Genomic DNA, 20,330 nt, shown 5'->3' with positions numbered 1-20,330 from the left:
GCTGCAGGCTGGGGATGGGGATATGTGCCAGGCTGTTCCCAGCAGCAGAGGTTGCGCCATGTTGTGCTGGGGGTGGGTGGCGGCAATTCTGGGAGCAGGCTGCAGCCACCCCAAAATTTTCCGTAGCCCCCCCAACACCTCTTTCTGGTGCCACTGCCACTTGTCCTAAGCTCAGCGCAGCCCAACGCCTCACCAGGAAGATCCTAGCTCTAGTCTGCCCCATCACATACAGAACTGGGGGTACACACCCTACCATGACTCCCAGCATGTGTGCAGCGGCGGGAGCTCCCACCCTCTCCCCGTGCTGGGTATCCCCCAGACAAGCCACTTCTAGCTCTGTTCCATGCCCTACCCCGGCTGTGCAGGGCCTGTCATAGCTCCAGCCCCAATCTCTACCTCCCCTTCCCCTTTCCCTTCCCCTTCCCCCACAGACTTACCTGCTGGTGGGGTGCGTGCTCAGCCCCCCCAAAAATTTTTTTCTCCCTCTGCCTATGAAGGATTACCACCCCTTTGGCTTCTGTTCTCACTGGAAATCTAAACCAGAGCCTTTCTCTGTTTTACCACAGGTGTCTGTCCTGTCCTCTACTGTTGTTGGAAATGTATCATATTAAAATTAAACCTCAACAAGTAAAAGGCTTTGCAATTCTTTTTTCCTATATGAACCTGGCCCCAGAGAATTCATGGCTCCCCCTATAGCTTTTGCAGCTTCACAATAGTACCAAAGAGTGAGCTCAGATCCCTTTGGTTTAAGAAGGTGCAAATACATTCTTGTCACCTGTACTTGGGCTATAAGACCCTCTGTAAAGGCAATAATATTTTGGCAAAGTGCCCATCTAACAGCTAGAAAAGGTAAGCAAGTTCCCTAGGCACTGTTTTATGAGAACTCTTGTTTGGTAGGCCTGTGCAAAGCGGCTAGTATTCACTTCGGATTCGGATTTGGCTGATTCGGGGGACAGTGATTTGATTTGGTGATTCAAATCACTGCCCCAAATCAGATGCAGAGATTCAGCTGCTGCCAAATCTCTGAATCAGGCAGGCCCATCCCCCACCCACCCCAGCTCCCAGCACTTGGAAAAAAAAAAAGCCCTGACTCACTACCGAGCAGAGGTGCAGAAGTTACCAGGAAATGACAACATTTATTTGGCCATGTTATCCTGGGAGGAGTAGTGTCATGATGGTCACTTGGTTTTGGATGAAACTTTGTAAATTGAGTTGGTGGTAAAGCATGGCATCCAGGAGCCCTGACTTTTATTTTTAGTTCTATTTGTTTTTTGAATGACCTCTGACAAGTTACTTAGCTTCTCTTTGCCTTATTTTCTCATCAGTAAGAACAACACAGCCATTTAACAGCAGAGTTGGAGTTATTTAATGAATAAAATATTCTGAGAGCCACTGATCCAAATGGGATAAAAGGGCGTCATGTTACTTGAGCTTCAGATTCCAGTTTTCTCCACTTGCCATGTTCATCCTTTCCCCTATCTTCTTCTTTTGGGAGCAAAACAGTAGCATATTTGTCAAGAAGACAGCTTGATAGATGGAAAATGATTCCCACTTTAAAAAATGAATCACACCATGTCTTTTCAAATGAGGTTATCATCTCAGATTAGCCTGCTATAGCTCTCACTGGCAAGCAAACAAAGTAACTCTATTGAAGTGTAATGCGCAGCAATTTAAAGAAGATTTTATTTTTTTTAAAAGCTGTACATAAGTCCATAAAAAACCATTACCTCAGTGCTTAACAATCTTTCTAGACAAATAGCCATTTTATATTTTATTAGTTGGATCCGTTTTACTGGTTTTAGTCCATCAATTCAAAGCCCTCATGTCTCCAGACACTAGATAACTCCATAAAATTGGGTTTTTGAAAACCTACCTATTCATAATTGTTTAGGCCTTTTCATCTCAGAGTGAAAAATACTGTCTCTAGGGTGCACAGCAATTTAAGAGCAGTCTGACCATAAACATGTTTTAGCAGGCTCATACATATGTGGTGCTGTACATAAATGAGCTGATGTTTTATCTAAGCCAGACAATCATAAGACCATCTTATTCCTTGGGAGAATGAATACATTTGAAAAAGTTTGCACTGTTTCTGTGATATCTGGCCAGGTTCTGGAGATGAGCATGTTTCCAAGCACTAAAAAAATCTTTCAATGGCTTCTTTCAGAGCCATTCATTCCTATGTTTCTTCATCAATTTTTCATGGCGGACATTAGAGATTTTTAAATGTTTAAATGGGAACCCCCTCAGAGGGAAAACTGCCTATTTCTTACCATTTACAAACTTTGGACTGAGTCTTAACTGGGCCTGACTATGGGGCAAGCTAAGAGTGAGCTACATAAGCAACTGCAGAATCCTCTAGTGTAAGGAGCTGGTAATACTGCTGTTTCTTCATCTTTCCCAGCACAGGGAGCCAGGCCAGGTACAACCTATGTTACAGCTGCTCTTAATCCTGTTCAGCCTCCTGCTCTGGCCTCGGTTGGCCCTGCGATTAGAACTGTCCAAACTCCCCATCTTCCCTGATTTGCCACCAAGAAGAAAATTGAGGAGATTTCAGTTTGCTTTAGGGAATGAATCTATATAAGAATAATGTTGCTATTGTGGGAAAGCCTGGGTGAGGAAGATCTATTTTGCATTTGAGTTTGACTGCAGTAAAGTCTGTTCTGTTCCTCATTCTAGTAGCCCCTGGGTTTTAACCCTTATGATCCATCTTTAGCCAGAGAGAGATGCTTCAACCAATCAATGTGCCTGCTAGCAATTATGGTTCACTCCTCCAAGAAAGAAAAGTAAGTCCATTGACCTCATTCATGTGTCCTGTAACAAGTCTAATTTTTTTCTTCAATTACACCCATGGGGTGCTCCTCTTCCCCTCCAAATCCCAGAGCATCTCCTGATCTTTGCTGCCTTCAGCCATGGGGCTGAAGCTAACCTGCTAATATGAAAGCATCATTACCAAGGGCAAGATTCAGAGAGGCCACAGACTGATCTAATAATTAATACACACAAGCAGGGACATTTTATTCCCTATGTCTGGCCTAAACTTCCTGTATACGTTGGGAAAAACCTGTGGATCTCTGCATCTTTCTAATGTGGGAATGATAATGCTTCTTTCATTTCAAGGGTTTTATTCTTATCAGGCTAAAATTGCAAGTGCTTTTAAAGAACCTTCATCTCTTTGATAGGAGAAGGGTCACCTATGAAGACTGAGTTGTGACTCATTGTGGCTTATGTGGATTTCAATACATTCTTAGTTGTTTGGTGATTAATAGCGAGTGCCTTTGTATTAAATACAAAGTCATTTATTTAACTCTGGCCATATATGAAACGTTCAGTCAGTGAAATTCTATTTTAGTTTTACCATCTATATAGTAAATCAGTTCAAGGCATATATTTTGCCCCACTAAGGATTCTTTGTTTATGAGCGTGTGTATATTGTTCCTCTCTAATATGCGTTGGAATGCGTTACTCCTCAACGTGAGCGTCCTTGCACAGTTGACTTGATGGATGTTCTATTGATGACACGATTTCATAATGAAATCATGTTGCTCCATACAAAGGTTTTCCTTTTCAGAGATAGAAAACAGATCTACAGTAAGATCAAAGCATTTGAGGAGCAGTGCCATTCCCTATCCTAAACAGAAAAGCTTTGAGTCACAAGTTTTAACCAGGATCAGATCCCCTTAATGCTGTCCAGTTAAGCAAATTAATTTCTTCCAGCATATGAACTAAAATTCTCAATCTTACATTTTTGGGGGGCTAGGAATGTAAGGGTTTTTCCCTTCCCACTGTTATCAGTCACTCCTGTTTCATTTTTGCCTACTTGTCTGTTGAAATAAATTTTAATAAAGCTGTTCTTTATAACCTGATCTGCAGCAGCTTAAGCATTAGTGTACTGTTTAAACTGCAAGCAAAAAATAAAATATTTTTTTTGTTTGGAGACTGATTCTCAGTGTAACCTGGGCAGTACTCGGAGACCTACTCCTATCTCCAGATGAAGGGATTTTAGTGGGTGTGGATGCATTGTGGGAGGCATAGCTACTTATGGTAAGCAGCTCCCCTCCTCTCCCTATAGAGCAGAGCCAGGACACCTGTTGGGGCTTAACTATATACAGTTTTACTGATAAAGAACAGGGTTGGGATATAACATTTATACAGGGTGGGGTATAGGAACTCTGGGTAATATGGGTACACACTGTGCCAACCCTCTGGATACCGGTGGGGAATCAGGAGAGCAAAAGGACTCAGTAAATGTTATGCATATATGTACATTTAATGCATGATGTCAAATAAATCAGAAGGCGCAGGTTTCCAAAATATAAGGCACAGGTTAATCAAAGCTTGAGATGCAGGTTTCCCAAAATGCAAGGTGCAGGTTTAATGAAATCTGAGGTGCAGGTTTTCTAGCATGAGAGGGGAAAAGGGGGGAAAAGGGGTGAGAGTCCCAGAACCCTAGGGCCCCTGAGCCCCAGGTGCCCCTTTAACCCACTCAGATACCCCAACAGAGGGGTTTCTGAAGGAAAAGGAGGAGGGGGAAGAAGGAGGACCCACTTCCCCAGTGGAGAGTCCCTCCTCTTGATGGCTTCATCAGGGGGCCTGGAGAGGCCATCCTGTGTTCCTCAGAAATAGGACATCCCTCCCACAGTGGGGGGCCCCCACCACCGAGGAACTCTCCCATTGTTATCCTGCTTGGGGCTGTGGGCTTCCACGCACCACAGAAGCCCTGCCTTTATGCCCAGGGTTGGGGACCCCAGCCGCCTTGTGTGGGCCAAGGACCCTGGTTCCTCCCGGCCCCTCTGCGTACTGATCCATACATTGGGGCCCTGGCCACATGCCCAGGTGGAAGTAGTGGTGGCAAGTCTTGCGCTGCTGCCTGCGGCTGCCGGGCTCTGCCCCACTCCGGGACCTTCTGCGTACTGCCCTGTGTGCCAAGTGGGGCCTCACCAAGGTGCGTGGAGGGAAATCAGAGGCCCAAGCTGCTGTCTGCAGCTCCAAGGCTTCAGCCCCAGCCAAGACCCTCCAAGCACTGGCTGTGTCCCGAGTGGTGTCCCACTGGGTTGGGGTGTGGGGGGGTTAGAGGCCTGAGCCACTGCCTGTGGTTCCAAGGCTTTGGTCCCAGCTGGAACCCTCTGTGCACTGCCTGTGCACCAAGCAGGACCCCGCCTGGGGGTCAGAGGTCTGAGCTGCTGCATGCGGCTCCGAGGCTTCGGTCTGCACTGCGATCCTCTGCACACCCCTTCTGTACCGGGCACCACATACAGCTTCAGGGCTCTTCGGGGGCAACCACCCCACCCTGCTGGTCAGCTCCCACCAGCTCTTCACGGCCCCTCTTCTCCATCCCTCAGCGACCCTCTGTGAGCTGAGCATGCTGCTGCTTATTTCTTCCAGGGGCTCCGCCCCCAGCTAGCAAATGGACAAATCAGGAGAGAGATGGTCAGTTCTCTCTCCAGTTTAACTCTTCACCCCTGGAATGAGGTGGGGCAAGCCTTTTCCCCACCATCACATGATTGAAGGGGGAGGGAAGTCCCCACCAATTAATTTTGAACATCTCCAACTGGTGTGCCATGTTGCTGCTGGTGAGCCTGTCACATCAGAAAATTGAAATGGACATGGATGATGTGTTCTGGTCCCCGAGAATAGTTATACTTCAGGCGTGGAGCAATGAGAGTCGGTAAGTTACTATAAGAGGAAGTTTTGGTCTTTTTCAGTGGGAGGTATTGCTGCATTGGTAAAAACTCAACCTGACAGCTTGCCTTTGAACGGGAAAAAACTTTTATTAAGAGATCATGTTTAAGTGTATAGGTAGGGTCTCATCCTGGGAAATGCTGAGCTGCCAGTAGGAGCCTGTTGGGAGTTGAATGTTCTTAGCAATTCTCATGAGTTTGCCCATCTCAAAGGCTGGGAAAACATTTCATAGTGTGACTTAAAACTTCACTGTCTCGAGTGAGTTTTAATGCTGTCTGTTTCCCTTCATGTTCCCCTCTTCCCCCCCCCTCCCCCAACTATCCTCTAGGCTGATATTTTTCTAAAGAACCCTCATTTATAATATTGAAAAATAATGGAGTCAAAAGAAAATGGATTCCCTACAGAACCTTCCTGCTGCTGCCAACTTTGGAGTAAGGCATTGCTGGAGGAACCGTGCTATAGTGATGTACAGCCCTAATAGATCTGAGTGACAAGGCTGAGCCAGAAGATGCAATGATGGGTTTTTAAGAAATTAGAATGTAATAAGGAAGGCGCTCTACAGATAATTACTTTGTGAGGAAATGGCTTCTTTAGTAAAATTTATGTGGGTCAATTAAGATTGCAAAATATTTCAAGTGGTCAGGTTAATTAGCATGGCAGAAAGCCTGGGGTAACACTTTTCAGAAATGAGGAGATGATTTAGGGGCCAGGAGTCCCATTTTTAAAAGTAACTTAAGAATTTAGGAGGCTAAGTGCCATTGAGTTTCTGTGAGTCTTAGGTGTCTCAGCAATTAACTTGCTTTGCAAGTGGGATGTAGGCTTCTAAGCCATGCCAGCATTTATAAAAATCTGATGTTATGCCTTATTGAAAGTCAATGGGACTTTGAATTTGAAATGTAACTTTTGAAAAGTGTCAACATAACTTTGTGGTGGGCACTGCTAGAAATGGCTAGCTTACATAATTCCCATGTTAGCAAGAGGTCACAGTTTTGCCACACATGTTGTTTGCATACTATTTGCTTTGCTGTATACCAGCCTAAATTCACTGTAAGAAGAAAAAAAGAATTTGGTTTCCTTTTTTTTTTTTTTCCTTGGAGGGAGTAAGCATGTCAACCATAACATACAGTTAGGCTTTTATGCTCCAGAGCAAAACATGGCCTGTCAGTCTAAAATTACCTTTATCTTAGATTTAGGGGGAGCTGTCTCTAAACAACTAACAAGAAAATTGAGATAAAGTGTCTCTAAGAAGGCGCGGTGTGTGCATGCAGAAAACTCTGGTTGGTTGTTTCACCAATGGCTTGATTTGCTCTTGTTCTACTTCCTTGCTAGTGCACCACCCCATATCAAACAGTCTAATGTCCTGTACCATGAAGGTTTCAGAAGAGACTCAAAAGGAAAGGGGACAGGTTTTAGAAGAAACTTAAAAAGGAAAGGCAACTTCCATTGAAGCATCAGCACTAGCTTTTGCAGCATCTTTAACTTTTGGTAAAGGTCTCCCATTCAGAGAGGACATCTGGGGCAGAGGGAACAGGGGTAGTGTGTAAAACGATTATGCAATCTGCAAATGTGCAGGTACTTGACGTTGTTGTTCTCTCTGCTTTGGTGACAAAATTGTGACCAGAATAGGCTTGCAGAAAATGGAATAATATTAATAACATAATTAAAATGATGAGTTGCTTAACATATATTGTTTTAAAGAGCATAAATAATACATTTGCCTTCTGACCTGTTTGCAAAGCTAAGGAGACATGACAGTCCTGTGTTCATTAGTGATAATCCCAAGAGGGAAGCAAAGAAGCACTGCAGGCAAGGAGGCACAATAAAGCTAGAAAGCAGAGATATAATTAATTACACCAGAAATTAATGCATCCTGATCTAAATGAGCAAATTAGAAGTCAGACCTACCTTGACTACAGAAAACATTGTTCCTCTGACAGTTATGGCACATAATGGCATCCAAGTGGCTCTATTTACTGTATGTTACTGGGGTAACACCTGTTGCCAACCATCTGCAAAGTGCTGCCATAACTCCTCAACTCCTGTTTACATACTTAAAAAAAATGATGGTTTAGAGTCTCATTTGAACTGAGGTCCTTTGCACTGCTCTGGCAATGTAAAGCTATTTGAAAGAGGATGTAAATGTAGTTTATTTCAACCTTATGGTTCCTTTATACTGCCAGCATGGTGCAAAGGAGCTCAGGTATTAATGAAGATCTGACCATTGTGGACTTTGGTTATGTGCAGCTGCTACAAGGATTTGAGTTCTTAGAAATAATTATTAATAATAACATTCTCTGGTGCCTTCTATCCCAGTATCTCAAGCACTCCATGAGTTCACAACTCCTCTTTGATGTCTGCATTTTCATCCCAGTGTCATCAGTGGTGAAGCTGGGATGACAGGAGAAAAAATGACTTGCCTGAGGTATGCTAGAAGGTATCCCCTAACTAGGACTGAATAGATAAGGGGACTTCTGTCTCACAGAGAAATACACTATTTCAAGATACATTTTTATTTTGACTAGGAATGAATCCCCTTGCCCCTCTTCATATCTAAATTCTCTGTGAAAGAGATAAAGAATTAGCATAGCTTTTCAGGGCTTCTTGGAGTCACAGATGCCATAAAGTCCTGAGGTCCACGGCCTGAGGCTGTCCACCTGGCTTGGCTGGCTGTCTCAAAGATGTAAGCCATGGAAGCTCTAGAGTTTTTAGCCTGCATGGCTGGTGCCTCTGGAAATCCCAAAGGTGTTTGCAAATCACCACATGCTCCACCACTTCCCCTCGGGAGAGGGGGCATTGATATAAATACTACTTGACTTGGGAAGCTGAACATGAAGTTTGGAATATGTGGCTGGAAGAGAACTAATATCATTTGGAAAATATGGCCATCTCCACATGGTGTAAATCAAGATGAGGCAGCTAATGGGCTTGCCCCTGTTCTAACACTGCAGAGCTGTGGTGCCAGGGGAAGGGGTGGAGTGCTAGTGTCAGGAGCAAGGACAGGGTATGTCTGCTAAGGACAGAGGGGGTACAGTGAATGAGTCCACACTATTTTAGAAGGTGTACTGCCAAATATGCCTTCAACCAAAGATGGCTACCTTCCATCAGTACTGAAGCTTTAACTTATACTAGAGCTAGGCTGCTGGGGCCTTTGTACACACCACGAAATTGGCTTTAAAATGGCTCAAATGCCCTTTTGTATTGCTTTAATGGCATTGCTGTTTGCACGTTTGGTGGCAGCATATTCTACTTTAAATTACTTTGGCACATAGCAAGATAAAACACCTCCGAGGTGTTTTAGTGTGCTACCTAACAAACTGCAACACTATATGGGGTGCTGGAAGCCGTTCTGCTTGGGGCTTGGTGGGCCCCATGCAGCTCAGGAGCTGTGAGACCCAGCAGCAGCCCATGCAGCTGGCTCTATTGAAGAAGGAAAAAAAAGCGGTCCCCCCGTGGATGTGAGTGGGGTTGGTGCTTCCTTGTTGTACACCCCTGGGACTGTCCGGGTTGGGTACCAGTGGGCGGGTGCCACCTGGGGGGCCTCCACACAGCTCAGGGACCACTCAGCCCACTGGCAGCTCACCCCACTTTCCCGCTGCTGAAGAGACAGGTAAGATCAGGCCCCCACCCATATGTGCACACCATGGGGATTTAGTTCGGTTTAATTCTCCCTAAATTGAAGCAGTGTTTTTAAAAACCTACCACTTCAATTTAGGGAGAACTAAGCTGAATTAAACTCCCGTGGTGTGTACAAGCAGCCTTGAAGACTAGGGATCTGTGATTATTTTCAGGAGCCCCTACATTCCATGGAACCTGAGCCCAATCATCCCAACTTGGTCATGTTCTAAAGTCCACCCTGATCTCATTGTGCACAGGAGGAAATGACTATGTAACATCCAACATCATAGAGAATCATCCTCAGTGGGTTTATCTGCACATGTGCTTTATTTCACAGTTGACTAATTAGTTTCACAGTAAAGTGTCACTGTCTACATGTATGCCCCTATTAGGGTGCGGTCAATTAACTCTGCTGTAGGCTAGTATTGTCTGGGACAAGTACTATTCTACCTCAGACAAGGTTCTTTGGGTGAATCTAGTATCTTTTATTAGACCAACTTAAATAGTTGGAAAAAAAAATGTTAAGCAAGCTTTTGGGTTCAAAAACCCTTTGTCAGGCTGAGGAGGTTCCAGCATTTGGTGTGTACTCTTCCTGGATGGAATGAAAAGTAAAGAAGCCAGAGGCTGGCCTGGTCTGCATGCAAGACAGACAGTCAGTGAAGATGTAGATTGAGGAGTCAATGGGTGAGAGATAGGCTGGGTGGGGGGAGAGAAGGGAGATGAATAGTGGAGAGGTACCTGGGGAGTCAGATTTCATGCTGGTTATAATGTGTCATAAATCCAACATCTATATTTAGTCCATGATTTTTAGTATCCAGGAGGTTGATGGAGTGGAGTTCATAGGCTCATCTCTGGGAAGTGTTTTGTAAGTTCCCTTTGAGGATTAGAACTGAGAGATTGGAGAGAGAGTGGTTTTCTTGTGGTTTTCATTGTACATCAGAGTTATTTAGTGTGCCAAAACGCATATGTAGGCAGTGACCGGACCTGCCAGTTAGCCCTGCACTATTGCACCCTCATGCCCTAGCCAGCTCCTCCACAGCATGTTGAGTCAGGGTGGAGCAGCTCAGAGCTGGCAGGCTGATTCCCAGGGCCCCTTGCCAGCTGGGGCTGCTTCACCCTGGCTCAACATGCTGTGGTCCTTGGCACACATGTAAATGCTGCACCTGGGAGCAATAAACTCTGGTGCCAACTGCACCAGAGTTTAAGTGCTAATTTCATGTGTAGATACACCCAATGTCTCCCGTCTTGTGAGGAATGTAAATTAAGCCCAATTCTGTGGTCCCCTGTACAAGTGCATGGGTGACTCATGAAGTTGATCTAGATTTTCACTAGTTTCAACAAATGCAAAATAAGGTCTACAGGATTTTCCAACCCATTTATAGTGCTTCATTTAATCTGGCCTAACATTTGGGTCCTATAGTTTATGAGACATGGCCAAAGCAGTCAAAACTTGGGGAAGTTTGTGGATCTTTGCTCTAAAATATTTAAAATATTTTTTTTTCTGCACTACTTATGCCATTGACATGTTCAGTGGTAATATCTGATGGAGTGTGGTATAAACATTTTAACAATATTCCTTTTGGATATACTGTATAACTCCTTCCTGATGAGTAAAGCATGTAAGGTCATATGTATAAAAGCAGTAGATTTTCAAGGCAGACATGGGAGTTAGACTCCCAGTTGTCCTTTTTATGAATCTCTTTCAAACACTTTATAATACAGTATCTCATGCATCATGCATTCTCCCTCTATGAATTCATACATGTAACTATCTCTCACTGTACACATGCATATGGAGGTTTACATAAAATGACTTCCAGAACTGTTGGGATGCAGCAGAACTGTTTTATTATCCCCCCTTCCCCCCCAGCAGTTGTCTCTTCTTTTAAACTTTATTAATAAATCCCCACAAGCAATTACACATTTCTGGGGTTCATGTAAACTAAACTGAAATTCAGTGAGCTGGAACACAAAGTCAATGAAGACTGAATTGTCGTTTCTGCATCTTACGGGGATATTATAGCCTCTGGTTTTTAAGGGATTATTTACCACAATCTTTAACAGTGAAGAGTTCCATTCCATTACCTTCCACTGCTTTTCCTTTACTTCAAAGAATGTCCTGCTTATTTACAGGTACTTTTTTATTATTAACATCTTTATTCTTTCTCCTCACAACTTCAAAATGCTTGAACCTCAAAAGGTTCATGACTGCCTGCAAGAGTAACTGAGCATTCATAGGTGCTTTGGACTTCAGTGAGTGTTTTTGGTGTGTAGCAACTTTTGAAAAAACATGCTGTTGATACTTTTTCATCAAAGAATTTCATAATGATCTTGACTGAAGATAAACAACAATGTCATTAGCAAACCCAGAAATAGAACCAGATTCCTCAGGCAAAATCTTGACCCTACTGAAGACAATGGAAGGTTTGTCATTAATTTCATTCAATGGGACTGGGATTTCATTTCATGAATCTTGATTTCCATAGTCCATGTTCTGCTTTAGCCATTAGACAACATTCTCCTTTTACAGAAATGCAAGCTGTGCCAACATGCTAGGCCAGGTGATGTGCCAGATTTCAGACCTCAGGGTGCCAGTAGACCTGGGAACCCCCTCAGGCAGGTCTGCTGACCATAGAGGGGTGTGTGCCTCATCCTCACTGCCCAAGAATTTACTCCAAACCCAATAAACACATTGGTTTCTTTATTATGTATGTAGCCCAGGTATACTTGGGTGTGTACTCCCTTGTGGGTCCCCTTTACCTGGTAACTCACGACTGCGGGGCCACATGGGTGGTTGGTGTCCCCTTGGCCAAGCTGCTCCTCACTGCAGGAGCCTTTTGGGCCACTGGCTCTGTCCAGGCCACCTGCCTGCTAGTAGCCCCGAACACTGTTGTGTGCTCCCGGAGGCTCTGCCTTTTGCTCAGGGTTGAGGAACCTGGCCCACCTTGCACGGTCCTAAGGCCTCAGTCCAGCTTGGACCCACCATGCAGTGAAGCATGCACTGAGCCCTGGCCACGTTCCAGGGGTTGGAGACCTGAGCTACCTCAAGTGGCTCCCAGGGTCTCGGGACCTGCCATGCAGCTCCTCCTGCACTGAGTTCCTGGCCTCATACTGGGGTTAGGGACCTGAGCCACCTCGAGCAGCTCCCAGGGTCTCAGTGCAGATACAGTGCAGACACTCAGCTGTCTGCACTGAGTGGGGGGCTGGAGACCTGACCCACCTCATGCAGCTCCCAGGGTCTCGCCGCAGTGCACTGCTTGTGCACCGAATGGAGGTTGTGGCTGTCCACCGTTCTTGTCTCGCCAAGAAGGTCTTCAGGGCAATGGCATCTGCCAATGCTGGCAAGCTCTAACCAGCTCTTCTTTTGCCCTGTCCTCTTCCTTGCCCCTTGATGCTGATGACTTTCTTCTTGTATGCTGGGCATGCTGTTCTTTTATGCCCTCTGGGGGCTTTGTCCCAGATTGGAAACAGATCAATCAGGAAGAGGCAGGGTGCAGTCCTCAACCAGGTCCAGTTCTTTGCCTTGCCCCAAGGTAGGGGTGGGGTAAGCTTCTCCCTTGTTGTCTCCTGATTGGTGCGCAGCATACCCTCCATTTGGAAAAGCTATTGCACCCTCTGCAGACTTTTTGCTGCCTTTCTTGCCAAGTTCTTAGGTCCAGCTAACCCACTCAGCTTTCAGCCAAGCAAGCCTTTGCAGCTGTTACAGAAATATACTGAAAAGTTGATGTGACATGTGCTCTAGCAAATACCAACCCTTGCTCCCATTGTCAAAGCTTAAATTCCTAATCCAAAAATTCTTGTAGGTACCAAGAACTTGGATAACACGTGACCCCCTGAGTCACAAAAAGTAATCCAGGTCAACTCTGCTCCAGTGGCCACAAACCACTTAGGACTCTAGAAAGCTGGGTGCCTCTATTTTGGTCTTACTAAATCCCTGGACACGTAGATTCAGATGCCTGAGCATGCTCAGAAGTAAGCCAGTACAAGCAGCTAGGTGCCTAAGCTTGGTTGGAGTCTCGACTGAATCTGAGGAGGGCTTAACATATCTAAGTGGAGGTGCCTATGAAAACAATGTTGATTTGGCTGCAAGGGCCGGCTTTGGCGTCTGTTGAATTGGAACTCCAGTTCTGGGAGCTGCAGGGTACTGTCATTTCCCCTGGACTTCATTTTGCTTTTAGTTTGTGTATCTAGAATTTCATGTCTGTTCAAAAGATGCAGCACAAATCAACTCTGCTGCTAATTGGCCCCAGAGAGAGAGAAACGAGCATAATTCACTTGTTCTCTATACATTGCTCGAGGTAAACATTATGTTTTGTTCAGCTGCTTATATACACACAGGCTGCACCCTGACTAATGGTGCATACCGTTGACTCCATAGCTGCTGCACAGTTTGGTATAGTAGTGCATTCCCCCCTTCCCTCTCCCCCCCCCCATCTAAACCTGAGCATGGGAATAAATTGCTTTATTTAAAGGAGCAGGTGCAGATGTAAATCCAGCCCTCAATTAGTTCACAGCCGTTGGACTATTACAATAAAGAAGGTGGCAGTGTTAATTTCCATCACCACAGCTGGCTGTGATGCCTGGACCCTAATCTAAATGTGCTCAGGTATATTGGCCAGGAATACAGTAGAACAGATAAAAGGATCAATAGTCTCTGGGCCTACTCAGATACCAGACTTTGGTTGCACTGTGGCTATAAACAAATGGGGCCAGTGGTAAAGGCAATTTTGTGATGCAGGCATTTATGAATTTAAGACCAATCTAGCCAAAACCCTGAATCGAGGGAGGATTCTCAACAGCAAGTCTGTTCAAAATCTGCATCATGCTCTGGAATTCATAAACTCCCCTTCTCTTTATGAAGTCAGCTGTCCCACCTTGAAACACAGGCTTCCATTTCTGTGGCTTAGTTTCACCTCTGGTCTCTCTTCAGGATCACACTAATACCCAGTAGCACATCTTTCACACATTAGCTATGAGGGAGTGAGAGCAGTATGCTGTTCTGCCAGAAGTACTTCTCTCATTTTGCCTCCAACAAATGAGAGCAAGCATATGCCTTTATTTTCAGCTGGGATAAATGCCTCTTGTCCTAATTAGCATCCAGCCACACCTCCCCGGCATGGAAGAATCTCATTTGAAATTTCTTAGAAAAAAAATCTCATTTTATCTCCCCCATTGCTTAATAGTACCATCAAGCTGCTTGTTGTCTTCCCACCCATGTGCTGACCACTCTGTCTGGATCGCTGTGTGCTGCTCTCTCTTTGCCTCAGATGAATAAAACATTGGGACCCTCCACCAGGAGAAAGTCTGCCTGGCTGCTCTTTTAAATCTTCCTTTTATTTAGTTATTTCTTTTTGCATGTGGTACTAATATAATTGAAATGGGTAATAAAGGCTGATGGTATAAAGTTAGAAATGTTTTTTATTCATTCATGAATGGTTTCCAAATATTATGGGGAGATATTATACACTATTTTATTATTCAAGATGATGTTAGAGTTTACCCAGAAGTTTTCCCCAGTTCTGGCTCATTGCTTTGCACTGCTCACCCCCTTTCTCTGATGTGCAGGAATGTTTTTAGGCCTGCAGTCTTCACTCATCGGGCTTGAGGAATTACTGGTTTTTAGATTTTGCAAATACGTTATTGTGACCTGCAGATCTTTATTTGGCTTAATAGCTTTATATGGCTGGGCTGGCTCAGCTTGGGTGTGTGCTCCCTTTTTGACTTAAAAACACAGGATGCTTTAATTCAAAAAGGGAGACTTATCATAAAGGCAATAAAACGCTATTTTGAGAAACAGCTAACTTGGCTTACCATGTAAGCTATGGTAACATTGGGGCTTTTTTGTTACAGCTTAATGGGCAAGTGTTTTTCTTTTGGACAGGATGCAAATCAGATTGATTGATTGATTTTTCTGTCTGAATTCTTATGGGTGCAAATCCCAACCCAGGTATTAAGCAGGCATGTAGACAAGTCATATTTTTGTGGTCAAGACTAGGCTTTAAGCTCAGAAAGCAGTAGTCAAATCCTAAGAAGGAACTTCTCATTTAGGTCTCTTCTGAAAATACTTCTTGCCAAAAGGACAAGTGGGACTCCCACACTATGTATTGCATCCCTTGAGCAATAAAGGAGATTGTGGTATATCATGCAAAGTGCAGTCTGAACAAGTTGCAGAGCTTGAAGAGAGAGAGGAGTCTGAGGCAGCCAAATTACAATTCCCATTAGGCACTGTGATAGAATTTTTGGACCACAGTCATTTTATTTGGGTTGAAATATTCTAATTTGTAATGCTGAATAAATGAAATTTTCTACAGAAATACCCCACTGGCTTTATCTGTTTGGGTTTTTTTTAATTGAAAACACAGTAGTAGTAACAAAACACAGAACATGACATCCTGATGTCACTGAAATTGCTGCCAACACTCTTCTGGACTTTGGTGGAACCAATATTTTGCCCCAAAACATGCCCATGTCTTATGCCATGGGATGGTTTGTTTGTATACCCTCAGTCTTCCCCCCTCCACACCGTCATGCAGGTCTGTCATCATCTCTCTCATTTGATGGGCTAGGTGCAGACATTCAAAAGGCTCGAGGCAGAATCAATCAGAGTTATGCAGTTTTATGTAAGTGGTGTAGATAAATTGGTAGTAAACAGAACATATGTTCATCCTTTGGGAGGAGGTGGGGGGCAAATCTTAAACTGGCTTCTGCCGTTTTAAAACCAGTTGATGTTTGCTGAACTTCTGTTCTGTTATGGGTATAGACTGGTTTTCAATCACTTATACTGGTAAAAGTGTGATGTCTGTACCTGGCTATAGTGTCTAAGTGTGGATTATTAATTTTTGGGACAGTATATCTCTGTCTTCCACAGAGCGCCTAGCACAGTTTCAGATAGTATAGCATAAATAATAATAATGACAATATCCCAATAACAATGATAAGACAACTTTACGCCCTAAATGTGAAAAGGTCATTTAGCAAGGGACAGGATTCTTACTGGGAGAAATACATCTTTGTGCACAGTGGCCTCAGTCCCTCTTTGGCTCCACTTTGAGTGGGAGCTCAGTACAACCCAGATTCTGTGTGAATCAAATGACAGAGGCTGGGTACAGACATTTGGGGAGGTTAGACTGAATTAAAAATAGCCAGTTGATCGAAGGTAAATCAGAATGGGGGATGAGGGGGGCCAGCAGGGGGAATTGAGGAATTAGGGGGCAAGCAGGCTTGGGTATGCAGGGAATTGGGGAGCAAGCAGGGTCTGTGAGAGGTATCAGGGGCAGGTGGTGTCTGTTGGGGGGATTACGGGGGCAAGCAGCATCTGTGGGAGGGTCAGAAGGGGTCTGTGGGAAGGATCAGCAGGATTTGGGGGGGTCTGCAGAGAGGATTGGGGAGGCATGTGGGGGTCTGTAGGGGGGATTAAAGGGTTGATCAGGGGGCTCATGGGGGTCCATGGGGGCGGGAATCGGGAATGGAGGGCTCTCTCCCTCACCCCCTAGGACCAGGGTCTGTTCTTAGAACAGATGACCTGCCCCTCCATCACTCCTTCCCCCTTCCCCAGTCAGGACTTACTTCCTTGGCTCCTGGCACAAGTGAATGCTGATTAAAACCAGCAGTGGGAGCAGTTTGTGGGATGGGGAGGGGTTGGGCTTGGGGTGGGAAGGGTGCTGGCTGGACCATGGGTTTCAGGGGCTTTGTCACTTGGGGGTGAGGTTAGGGGCATGGGGGCATATAATAGGCTGGTGCCAGGGGATCAGGTAGGAAAAATGCAGCCCTTGGGCTGGGCCAGTGGCTGGGCTTTCCCAGCCCTGGGGCCGTGGTGGGAACTGTAGATAGAAGGAAGGAAGGAAGATAGAAGGAAGAAGTTCAGGAAAGTTAGATCAGTCTAAAAATGGCCACCCCAATTAAGTTAGACTACCTTGGAGGCAGAGCTAACTTAGATCGGTCAGCCATTTTTATACTGCTCTAACTACCCTGGACTTCTGTATAACACACTTAGATTGACCTAACTAGGGATCTAAGCGTAAGGTCTGCACTGGAGCAAACTAAGGCCATTTTTACATGTACTCCTGATGTCGCGCAGGGGGCGTTTAATTAGTGAGCTGTGGTAATTAAAAGCATCAGAAGCACATGTACTAGGGCTGTGCAAGTCTTCGGATCCCCCTTCAGATTCAGAGCCGCTTTGGATGCTTCGGCGTCTAAAGCGGCATGCCCGGATCGAAACGGTCTCAGCAATGATATCCGAAGTGGGTTGGAGCATCTGAAGTGCTTCGGATGCTTTGGACCTGCTTCAGTCATCTTGAGTCACAATTAGAAGAGGGAGGGAGAGTGGGGGGGTGGGACAGAGAGTGGGAGAGGGGGAAGGAGTTAGAACGGGGGGCGGCGGGGGAAGACAGACATCTGTAGGTAGCCAGTGAGTAGGATTTCTCCCTGGCTACCTTTCCAATGGCAGCATCTGTGGGGTGGGACTAGAAACAGCATAAAAGCTTCTGTTTGCAGCCCTTCTGTGCCTTTTGCAGCTTGTTTCCTGTCGGCAACTGTATAGAGAGGAATGCTCAGACTGAGACTTGCCTACTCCTTTTTCTTGTTACAAAGGAGTGGGTAAAATTTAGCTTAGCTTAGCTTAGCTTAGTTTAGCTATTTTATTCAATTATTATTAGTATTACAATTCAATATATTTCTTTGAATTTATATTTGCTCCTTTTTTTGGGAAACTTTGCAGAAAGAAAGGTGTGTTTTCTGAGCTAGTGTGATCTATCGCTGTGCAGGGAGGCACAGACTGCTTGCACACACGCACGCATACACAGAGACCCACAATACAGAAAAAAATCACAGCAGAAGAAGACAGACAGATATTTATACTGGAAGAAGACAGACAGACAGACAGCACACAGTTTTTACATAACCCTTAACACTGAAGCAAACATTCAAAGAAGAGGCCAGTGCACGCACGCAACAGAGGGAATAAAACGCACGATACAAAAGGATTCACACCCCCCCACACACACAGACCTTTTGCAGCACAGGAAAGATCAATATGAAGCATGCTGGAAAGGCAGGTGCCAGGTCTTCTGGCAGGGGAGGGAGAGGGGGTAGGGGGAGAGCTACAGCTGCAGGCCCCGCCCCTCCCAAACACAGATGCATTCTATTCTCGAGCAGCCATGACATCAGTGCTGCCAGTGGAAGCCAGGAGGTGGGCGTAGTGTCTGCATCTGATGTCCCTGTACCTGCACCACCTTTGCTCAGTACTGAAGTAGGCACCAGCAATGGAATCACTGCCTCCTCCATCCCAATTTCAGCTCTTAGCATCAGCCTCCCACTGCAGGAAGAGGAGCTGGGGCTGAAACCAGGGATGCTGAGTGCGCTGGCTCAAGCAATTCTGGGGACTGAGGGGGAACCAGAGTTTGTGCTCCACACCCCTCAAGTTTCCCCTAAATCCAGGTCTCCTCTGGAAAGCAGCATCTCGGAGGAGGCTGAAGTTGTGGAGGAAAGTGGCTCAGCTGAGGCAGCTCCTCCTGCTGTTCAGCCTCAGCTAGCTGAGAAAAGGCAGGATCCTTGCCCTCAACTCAGAAGCAGGGAAGTAGTGTAGTGTGGGATCATTTTGAGGTGGCAGATAATCCCAGGTTTGCCATCTGCCAGCACTGCCGAAGGCACATGAGCTGTGGGAAGGATGTGAGACACTTCTCTACCGCAGCCATGCTGCTTTATCTGAGGAGGCACCACCCCTTTGCCCTTCTTCTTGCTCAGCCTGGCACCAGTGCAAGTGTACTGAAAGGGAAGTCCCCCACTTGCTCCAAAGTCCCCTTACCCCCAAAGCAGAGGCAGGCCACCCTGGACCAGTGAGGGAAAGGTGGACAGAAAGGGGGGCGCATTCCCAAGGCAAGCGAGACCACCCAGAGCACTGGGGAGATGCTTGCTCTGGATAGCCAGCCCTTCTCTGTAGTTGAGCAGCCAGGGTTCAGGTGGTTCATAGCACTTCTAGCCCCATTTTACAAAGTGCCCGCATGCACCACCTTTAGCAGGGCAGTGGTGTCCTCCTTGTATGAGGCATGCAGAGAGTACTTGAGGGAGGAGCTGCGCAAGGCAGGACCGCAGGTAGCCTTCTTCACCTCGGACAGCTGGAGCAGCTATGGTGGTGATCATGCCTTCCTCTCCCTCACAAGGCACTGGTGCAATCACTCAGGCCATTGGTGGGCTCTACTGCAAGCTGAGGTGTTGGATGAGTCTCACACAGCAAGGGAGATCATGGGGGCCAGGAACTGCATGGTGCAGGAGTGGCTCATTGGGCAGGCCGAGCTCACCCGCGGGTTCATGGTCACCGACAATGGGGCCAATATGGTGAAGGCTGTCCATGATGCCAACTTTGTTGGCATCCACTGTGTGGCACACAGACTGCACTTAATAGTGAGGGATGCCTTGGAGAGGGACAGGGCTGCCAGTCACGGTGCCACCACCAGTACTGCTACAAGCCAGCTGATTTCAGAATGTAGGAAGGTGGCGGGCTACTTCCACTGCAGCATCAAGGAGGGCAAGAGGCTTCAGGGGAAACAGGCAGAGCTGAGCATTCCACAGCACAGAATCATCCAGGATATGGAAACTCGGTGGAACTCCACATACCTGATGCTCAAAATGTTGGTGGAGCAACCGGTGACCATTCATGAGATGGCCTTGCTTGGGGAGATTGGAATCAGCGCCCCCCTGAACAGAGATGAGTGGTGAACCATCTCCCAGATGTTGGTGGTCCTCAAGTGTTACCTCTCAGCTCCATGTTCTTGGGGAACCTTGGCACAGGACTCAGCCTGTCTGACTTGCAAAGATTCCCTCCCACCTCCCCTCCTCTACTTGAACAAGAACTGATTATGAAAGATAATGAGGAGGCATTATGAAAGATAATGAGGAGATGCACCTAAAGCCCTCCAGATAAGGGTGACAAGAGTGAAACAACTTCCCTTTGGTCTCATTTGCTTCCAAGATGGAACCAGATGACAATTCATTTACATGGGAGATGGAGAACAGAAAGCCCGAAGCAAAGACCACAG

The sequence above is a fragment of the Crocodylus porosus genome, unplaced genomic scaffold, assembly GCF_001723895.1.
Source record: "Crocodylus porosus isolate Cpor-Errol unplaced genomic scaffold, CroPor_comp1, whole genome shotgun sequence".
NCBI lineage: Eukaryota > Metazoa > Chordata > Crocodylia > Crocodylidae > Crocodylus > Crocodylus porosus.
This window is presented reverse-complemented; position numbering follows the sequence as displayed.